The sequence below is a fragment of the Aythya ferina genome (genome assembly GCF_964211825.1).
Source record: "Aythya ferina genome assembly, chromosome: 18".
Lineage (NCBI taxonomy): Eukaryota > Metazoa > Chordata > Aves > Anseriformes > Anatidae > Aythya > Aythya ferina.
In genome coordinates, this window is record NC_140317.1 from 2,221,602 (window position 1) to 2,231,300 (window position 9,699).

General features: G+C 55.7%; 1 long non-coding RNA gene across 1 annotated transcript; it reads left to right on the top strand.

Moving 5' to 3' along the window:
* Window positions 1-1,242: 1,242 nt before the first annotated feature.
* On the top strand, window positions 1,243-6,768 carry LOC311420675. The gene is made up of 2 exons (XR_014684464.1): window positions 1,243-1,718; window positions 4,920-6,768. It is a non-coding gene; the product is annotated as an uncharacterized lncRNA (long non-coding RNA).
* Window positions 6,769-9,699: the final 2,931 nt, after the last annotated feature.

Consider the following 9,699-nt stretch of genomic DNA (forward strand, 5'->3'; position numbering starts at 1 on the left):
CATGATAAAAACTGTCTGTTTAATGGAAGAGCTCTCTGAAATTCAGCAAACAAATGGTAAAGCCTTGTGTGGGTGGGGGGGAAGGAAAAGAAAAAAAAAGAAATGGGAACTGAATACATGGATACATCTGTGGGAGAGAAGGGAAGACAATGAGCAGGTCCCTCCAGAGGGTGAACAGAGAGACAGGGCTCTCATAGAAAAACTGTGACTAGGGCCAGTGCTAAACTTCCAGCAGGTTCATCAAAATGCAGCTAAACCAGGCTGCAAAACCTCTCTTCCATCCTCTGTCCATCTCCATTATCACAGTAGCCCACTGAAAGACCACAGGAAATGTATCTGGCTCCTGAAAACAGGGTGCTTAGGTCCTGAAAGCAGCTGTGCCCCAGCACCTCCTGCCAGCCCCTGGGTGACTGATCCAGGGCTGGCAAGGAGCAGATCCTGCCCCAGGCCCTGGAGGGGGACAATGCACAAAGAAGAGAGCAGTTATTTATTTGCATATTCAAAAGCCATCGTTGTTCTGAGATGAGAAGGAAAATAAATAAATAAATAAATAAATGAAATGCCTCCTGGAGCAGGCAGAGCAGCTCACGCTGTGGTTTGCAGAGTACCTGGGGCCAGGCAGGTGGTGTCCCCGTCCCTCTGGCCACCAGCCTGTCCCTGACGCCAGCCTTGCACCCAAGGGTCCTGTCTCGAGGTTTCACAGCCTCAGGGTGGCTGAGAGATGGGTGGGTGGCTACCACCTGCAGTGGTCATGCCCTGGGCTTTTCTTTCCAGAGTCGAGGGCTCCCAGGAGCCTCCGCCACTCCCAGCCCCTCCCTGCTTGCCAAGCAGGCATGGACAGGGGAGAAAGATGCGCCCAGTGTTACACGGCAAAGGGGGAGCAGGGAGCATCAGTCTGGGATTGCACCAAGCAACACCAGCTGCAACGAGACAAGCTGGGAGCTCTGGGAAGTCCTGCCTGATGCAGCGACACGTCACTGCCTTGACGGTTCTCGTTCTGGGGATGGGCGATGACACAGGCTGTTTGATTTCTAGCTTTCCAGCAAGACCTGCTTTCTGGAGATGTTGCAAGGGAGATGTATTTCTGACTCTCCGGACAAAGCCCCGCTGCTTCAGTTTCCCCAAAAAGCGAGGGAAGTGCTGAGATCTTCTCTGGGAGAAGTGAAGGCAGTGACAGCAGGGCCACGAAACAGTTAAAGCCGTGTCGTGCGCTCCCTCCCGATTGTTCTGCAAGGTGTGTTGTGACATTTGTACTTCCTCCTGGCAGCGCCGGGCTGCAGGGAGGGACCGCGGGATGCTGCTGGCGCCGGGGGCTGCACCATGGCCCTCCGCGGGCTGGCTGGGCGCTGCGCTGCCATCCTGCTGCTGGCCCTGCTGTGCGACGTGGTCGGCCTGATCCTCCTCCTGGTGGGGATTTTTGCTCCTCTAAGCTACTGGGACTTCTTAATCTACATGGGGTCACTGCTGCTCGCCTTCAGCCTCGTCTTCTGGGTCTTCTGGTACACATTCAACATCGAGGTACCCTTTAGGGAGCTGGGATTTCACTGATTCATGGTGCCGGCAAAGCCAAAATGGAAACTCGCACTTGGGAGAGCATTCTGACCTGCCAACAAGCTCCAATGCATCATTCACCTGGTGAAGAGCATCCCAAAAGGCCAAAAGGAAGGGTCTGCTGTTCCCTGCAGCACTGCCCGCCCAGACGGACCCCCGGGGGACAGGTACCTGCAGCTCGGCACGCACAGGGACGCTTCGCTAGCTGTGGGGAGTGCCAAGGTCTTGTGGGGAGCGCCAAGGTCTTGGCAGGGCAGCCGGACCTGTCAGTGATAGCCATGCTTCAGGAGCAACATTACATGTAAAATGCTCTGGGGTGGATTAATGATGGGCAGGAGTCTGATGAGAGGAGCCTGTGCAAATGAGTCTGGGGAAGGTGGCTTGGGTGGAAACCGGGAGTGGGGTTTGTACCTGGGGTTTATTTGCTACATTCACCGGTCACAGACCATGCTGTGAGCTGTGGGTCCTGGAGAGCCACAGCTGTCTCGTGACAGCTCTTAGTGGCCAAGGGACGGGCAGTGCCAGCAGCCTCACAGAGATAATTGCAGCCTGGGCAAATAGAGAAAGTCACTGAGAATGACGCAGACCCACACTGAGACCTCTGTGCAAGTTGGGCATGAGCAAGCAAACAGGGGCAGGAGCATGTCCGATGGTCCCGGGGCCAAGCTCAGCTCCGCACACCCGTGTGACACTGCCGTGAGCTCCAGGGCTGCCCGAGGCTCCTCCAGAGGGGGGTGCGTTCCCAGTAAGGCAATGGGGAAAAGCCAAGGGAAGGTCATGTCACCACAGCACTGGTACAACACACAGCCTGGTGACGAATGCTGAACACACGGAAACTGGGTACAAAGTGCCATGTTTGAGCACTGGCTTTGAGATTACACTCTTGTAACATCAGGCTGCCCCAGACTTTGTTCTCCAGTGGGCACAAAGATCAGGCGGTGTGGCGCTGGGCCCATGCTGAAGATCAGCCCCATGGAGGTAATGTAGAAACCTCCAGGTTGGCCGGGAGCTGCTGCAAAGGGTTCAGTTCTGGCCTCACCTGCGAGCAATAACTTCACTGCAGAACCCAACAGAGGTGGAAACGTCCATGTGTTGAGTGAGCACCGCTGCAGATGGTGTCCTGCCTCCTTCCTGGTGTCCCAAGGGGATGTTCCTCCTCACCAACAAGCCGGTGTGGCTGCTGGAGCCAATTAGATTGAATTAATTACTAGCAGTCCTGCAGTGCTTGGAGCTGTATGCCACATGATGATGATGGCAGGACACCCCAGAGCCAACCTCGCCCCGAGGACCTAAAGGTTTTATAGCAATGTGTGAGACAAAGAGGAGGCAGAGACGAGGGTGATGCCCCCACTGCAGGTGCGCTGGGACCAGACTCACTTCCCTTTGGCCCTGACATCTCAGCCAGGCACACACAGACCAAACACAGTGCAGGAGGAAGATTGCCAAATGATGAGATCCCCAACCATCAGCCTCCAAGGAGATATTTGCTCACATGATTTTGTGCAGATAAAGCCACTCACAGTTAGTGATAAAAGTTTTTATTTACTGATTTTCAGCATTTCTCATCCTGAGGGCAGTGACTGCAAGAGGCAGCCCCAATGTTTCCTGCACTCCCCATGGTGGGGAAGCTGAAGCCCGGGTCACGGTGTTTCACAGCCCTTGCACTTGATGGGATGCCCCGGCCAGCACCTCAGTTTTACCTTCCACCCAGGTGCCACTGGACTACCTCCTTCAAGTATTTCCTTGATGCGCCTCCAGATAAGAGCCTGTAACAAGCATTAGTTGGATACTGCAGCTATACATGAGGAAGGGCAGCGGTTAACAACACCCTCCTTTATTTGCTCTGGGATTTTTAATTGCGAATGCTAAGCCTGTTCGATCCAGCCACAAAGCCTGGCCGAGGCTTTGTCACCATTCAATGTCTGTCCCTTGTTGGGTGCAGGTCTCGTCACGTTGCCTGGGGACAACACCCCGTGGAAATGGGTGCAAGGTCCCCGTCACCACCTGTCCCCACTACCACGACTGCCAGGCTCGTGAAGACCCCTGGGAGGCGGTGGTCCCCATGGGGTGTGACCTGCTCGTCCATTTTCCCCTCTGCAATTTGTCTGCTCTCTGATGCTCGCCAGTGTGCTTGGCTCTGGGCAGGGTGGGCACCATTCCTTGTCTGGGGCACAAATCACAAGCGTGTCCCCACACCTGTGGGTGTGCGAGGTGCCTCCAGTGCCCTTCTCCTCCTCTGGGCAGCCTCTGGAGGGGCACGGGCACAGCCAGGGCTTGGTGCCTTCAGGGCTCCCACCTCTGGGCAGCAGCAATCAGCCAGGCACAGCTACCAGCAGAAAATCCTGCCTCTCATGGCGTGCCCACAGCAGGGCACCGAGGGCTTTCTCCCACCTTTGGTACCTTCCTTGTCCTATCCTCTCCCATGGCGGGCACCCAAGAGCCTGCATGCCCTAGCACCAGTCTCTGATGTCCCTTTCCACCCCAGGGACACAGGGACACCCCTCTTCCCCTGTCCCCAGGGCACTCTGGCTGGCATACTCAGCCCCTGCAGGTCTGCAGCTGGGCCGGCCTCACCAAGGGGAGGACAGGCACGATGGAAGCATCTGCACATCCCTGTCCCTTGGAGGCTCCGTTCTGTGCAGCACCAGGAGAGCTGGCCTGAGTCCAGGGCCCTATTGAGCCATGAGCTTATCTCCCAGCCTGGGGTTTTTGTGGTTTTGTTCTCGCTGTTTGCTGGAGGGGGTCGCAGCCTGGGGCTCGGTGCCCGTGTGTGCAGGGCACTGGGGACCAGCAGCCCTCCTCCTGTGCTCCCATGGTTACCCCCCTGATGTGGACTGCTCCTCACCAAAACAAGCAGCCTCTGGCTCTTCCTGCCTGCTGGTTTAACCCCAAAATGTTACACAAGTGCATGCCAGGAGTCCTCATCCGTGGCTTGTACATGCTCCCAGTAGGCTTGGCCCCTGTATCACAGCCTTGCTCTTCCCTCCTCTGCACCTTGGTGGCAGTGGGGGGGCACATCAACCCCTCTGATGTCATGGTTGTGGTGGTTTGTCTGGATCCTCCAGAAGAAAAACTCCTTTTGTGACCAAATATTAGCAGCCCTATTTGTACCCTTATCTAGTTTGGTCCTGAGTATCACAGTGCCCAGGTCAAACTGGCTTGGCTGCCCTTGTGAGCCCAGGGACATCCTGGTTGTCACTCAGGCAGAAGTCTGCTGGTACTTCCAGAGCTGATAGGGCTGGTAGTCAATGGTCCCTTGAGATCCAGAGTTTTAATTTTACATGTCCTAATTGGATAGATCCTGAATTTCTCAGGTATCAGCAGGCTTTTTTAAATTATTAACATCTCTTTTTGTTATCTGTTATAAGGAACAGAAGATGACCAGAATATGAGGAATAGGAATGAGCAGATGGAGAGGAGTAGCACCAAACTAGGACTCCGTCCCACCACCCTTACACATGGTCTTCTATTGCAAACCTGCCACTGAAAATGCACAGAGATGCACTATGTGGGTCTGCCGGGTGCGTCGATACCACCCTGGGCATGAGAAGCGCAGCCACCCCGCACGGTGCCTTCACATCCCCCCTGCACACACCATGCTCACTGCGACCCACGGCCAGAGCCCAACAGGAGCAACCTGGTGGCAGCAGAACGACTGCAAGCTGTGCTGGCAGGGGCCAGGTGAGGATTGGCAGGATCCGGCCGGCAGGCAGGACCAGGGCTGCCAAGCTCTCCGTGTGGATGTGAAGAGCAGGCTCAGCAGGGCTCGCTGCTGGGGGGCTGGCCTGAGGTGCAGATCCGATGTGCAGCTTTGGGACCTCGTCTGTACATGTGTGCACCCACTGGGAGAGGGAGACGACAAAATTCAGCAGGACAGAGGATTTCCTAAACAAAATCCAGCTGATGGCTGGGTGGAGGTCTAAGATACATTTCAGCTAATCTCAGCAAGCTCTCAGGCACTTTCTAAACGGCACTTACTGAAATGCTCAGAATGTCTCTGTTTAAAGGTCTACTGGAGCTACAGAGGTAGGAAAGGATTTAGTGCTTCATCTGTCAAACTGGTGGTGGCTCAACACCGAAACAAGCTCCCTGCTGACTCAAAGCACAGCTCTCAGGTGGGAGGGAACCAAAAGGTCTGCGTCTCCTTCCTCCTATGTTCCTGATACAGTCCACAGAGACTTTGTGCAGGATGGAAACACTCGTAACACCCACCAATGAGTTGTTCAGCACTTTCCATTACAGACATCTGGTTTCAGTCATTACCAAGCTTTATTCCATTGTGACTTCCCCTCCGAGGTGAAGTTTGGTGCTCCCGTCAGCCCTTCCCTCTGGACACCGCTGGACAGGGCACTCGTTGGGACTCGTCTGTCAGAGGCTCAGAGCAGAGCTGTACTGACGTGCTGCAGGAGAGATATTCCCCACCACTTCAGAAAGACCTCCACAGGCTCCCATGGGTGATGGAGGTGCTGTTTGCACACATGCTGCTTGCACTCAGCCCGGCTCCATCAGCTATTTCTTGCCCAGTCAGAGAGCTGCCAGGGGGTGCACACAGGGAACAGGACACTCAAGTCTCCACAGGAGGGTTGAGGGGAGGATGCCCACCTTCACCACTGCCTAGAAAGCAGCTTGGACCAAATAATGCTTTACGGGTACTATCAGGCCCTTGCTGTCCATGTCAGCCTTATTACTTATCTCCTTGGGCCAACAGCAGTTGCAGTAGGGCTCATGGGCAAGCTGTCATCATGGGAACTCGTGGTCTGGGAGAACCCAGCAGTTCTCTGCCCCCAGTTCCTGGGGCTCATGAGCCTGATGTCAGGGCTGGCATCTCAGCAACTGGTAGCCCTGCAGCCACTGAACCACCCCGTATGCCCTCCCTGGGCAGGAAGGCTCCTGCTCAAGCCCATGGACGTGCTGCACACCACAGCCTCAAAGCATCCAAGGAACTGACGTAGGAAACTCAGGTGTTCTGGGGGCCTGATCCTGCCCCAGGTAGAACTGGCACCACCTCCTATCACCCCAGAACGTGGCCCAGAGCATCCCCATAGCAAGGGGTGGCATCAACCACTTTGAGCAGGGTGTGAGGCTGTGTCCTGGGGACATGAAATGGACCAGAGCCTGTGCAGGGTGTTCTGCAGCACTCTGCTCTGCTCTGGAGGAAGGGTTTTGGTGTTACCTGCCTGGACCATTTTCATTAAAGTTGCTGCCTTCCTTTTCAAAGCCTTTTGTTTTTTTGTGGTGGGGTAAAGGGGGAACTTCTGGCTGTGGTAACTCTGCCCACGGGTGGCTGCTACACAGGGGAGAGTGAGAGCTGGAAAATGTGTAGAATATGCCAGATAGAGACAGAACATCAGTAGCAAACAGCAGCAGCATTAATCCTTCTCAGGCAATATAGGGAGACCCCCTCCTGTGCAAGTAAGATTTTTTATTTAAAAAAAAAAAAAAAAAAAAGGAAGTACATTATAAAAATAGTCACCGTGTCACTGCTGGTTTTTCTGCATTTGCAGTCACGGAGGGGCGGGGCACATCCTTTTTCCTTCAAATATAAGCTCACGTTAAGAGGGCTCCCATGATTCTTACAAATCCCCGTGACTCCAGGGGCCGAGACGTTTCAGAATCAGCTGCTGTCAGATCACAGACAGTGACCCCAGGCAGTACCACTGGGACACCAGCTCTGAGCAAGTGCCTTCTGCCCAGGGCAGGAGCCGACCTTCCTGGGCATCCCACCAGCCTGAAGCTGACACCCACCCGTGGCTGATCAAGCAAGGACCCAGCCCCTAGGCAGCAATTTGGCTAAATCTGTGCTTCACCCGTGGGCACAGCCAGCTCTGCTCAGAGGCAGGACAGCAGAATGGACTGTGGGAAGGAGACCCAAGGCGAGGACCAGGACCCTCAGATAGGTGCAGACGGGTGCAGGGGGGTTGCAGCGGGGTTTGGGTGTGCTGGAGGAGCTGGGTCTCCCTCACCACACAGCACCCTGCAGTGAGCCCTGCCCCTCCCCGCACAGCTGCGGGATCCAAACTGGGATTTAAGCCCCCCCAGCCCCCTGCCTTCTGCAGCTGCCCAGCAGGAGGTTTGCAGGGTGGGAAGCAGCAGGCAGAGCAATGCCTCCTCCCTCCACGTGCCAGCCTGGTGCTGACATTGCTCTCGTGCCATCATCGCCCTCATGCCATCTCGCTGAGCTCCCGGGGCTGGGCACCGCCTTGCAACTCGCAGGCTCGCTTCTGTCCCCACCCAGGGCTGCTGCAGGCAGATGCTGGTTTCGGTCACGCTCAGGGCATGCAGCACGTGCAGCCACAAACACTGCTGCTGCCTGTCCCATCTTCCTGGACAGGCAATGTCCCTTCAAGCAGCTGACAAGGGCTGAGCTGTTGAAGAGCCTCTAGATGAGACTCTCGGCTTCAGCTGAGCCCTCCAGACCTCCCCTCAGGTTCAGGGCAGAAGAAAAGTGTGTGCTTTTCCTAATGTCCAGCAACATTCACATGCTCGACAGGAGCCAGAGAAAGCGCATGGCTGGGCTGAGCCCAGATCTCTCGTCCCCTCTCAGGCAGAGGCAGAACCTCAACCTGGAGCCACATGCTGGGACAACACAGCCCTCAGCTGCCCTTCAGGCCTGGTTGTGGTCATACTTACAGGATGGGAAGCATGATCCTGCTTGTTTGTCATCAGGAAGGGAAAAGGCAGCTGCCAGCAGAAGCAGATACACCCTTACATCCTCCAGAGTCCCTGGGATGGGATGGATGTGCCATCCTGCCCAGGGAGCAGCACAGCATCCCCTGAGTCTTGCCACCCCTCCCAGCCCACAGCCCAGCCCTGTTCCTCTTCCCAGCCTCCACTAATGAGCTGAGCTCCATTAATGCCTGCCTGAGCCCTGGCTGGCTTCCAAATGGATCAGCACAGGAGTGCTGGCCAGAAGCTAATTGGTGCTCGTTTGAAAGTTCTGCAGTCATTAGTGAGATGGGTGAGAAGTGGCTGTGACCAGCAGCCAGAGGATCTCACCCAGGGGCTGGGATAAAGCTAAAGAGCATCTCCTGGTGAGAGCAGCCCTTGTGCAAAGCTGGCATCCCTCTGCTTCCCTGGGGCTCGCTGCAGCTCTGGGGCCTGGCTGGGAACAGCCCAAGGATGTTCTCCCCAGGGTCTCTGGACATCCCTGATTTCCCAGCAGCTGCCTGCAATCCTGCCCTGTATCAGTGCCCAGCAGCTCCAACTCCTGGTGGATCTGAGCAGGTAAGGAGAAGTTTTCCTGGAGGCTCCACATCTTAGAGCCAACTAGATTAACATTAGACCTTCCCGTCACACACACGTGTTTATCAGCATGTGATGTCTGATGAGCCCAGCTGCCCAGAGCAGGGTAAGGGCTTCTGCATGCTTGCTCCAGGATCTGTCTGTGCAGAGGGAGCAGGGAGCCTAGCACCAGCCCTACAGCACCCCGAGCACCCCTGCTGCAACATCACCCATCCCTGCTTGTGCCGGGATCTGAAGGTGTTTCGGGCTTTTGGTGCCTTTTGTGTCCGGTTGCTAAGTTTTTGACAAAATAGGGCTGTGAATGGCTGTCACAGGAAAGCAATCAGACCTTCAGCAGGGCATGGGCACCTGGTCCCGGTGAGCTACTGTAGCCATGAGCATTTATGTGTCAGGGGGACACCAGCTGAGCAACCTCGTGCACTGCCAGGCCCATTTTAGGTTTGGAGAACCCCACTCTTCTGCAAGGCTCCAGAAGAGGAGCCCAGCCCGGGGCCATGCCCCATATGCACAGGTGGAAGAAGTGAAAAGGTGACTGCTGTGTTTTTGGAGATGGAGCTGAGAAGATCTTGGCTGGAGAGACCGTGGCATGGGGACACCCGTCTGGGCCAGTGTCACCATGTCCATGTCCCACACCAGTTGGACAACCCAGGCCAGCCCCACTCCAGCCTTCATGGGCTGGGTGCAGGGAAGGAGAGGAAGTTCAGAGGAGCCTTCTTCTCAATTATTCATGCCAAGATTTCAGCTGATGCAGCCAGGGCTCTCAGAGGCTGGCTCCTAATGGAGCCTGCTGACGTGTCTGGCCAGTAAGCACTCCTGGGCCCTGCACAATTCCCACCTCTCCCATCTCTGAGCCATGAAAGCACCACCTTCTCTTGCTAATGATGCATTATGCAGCCATTACCCAGA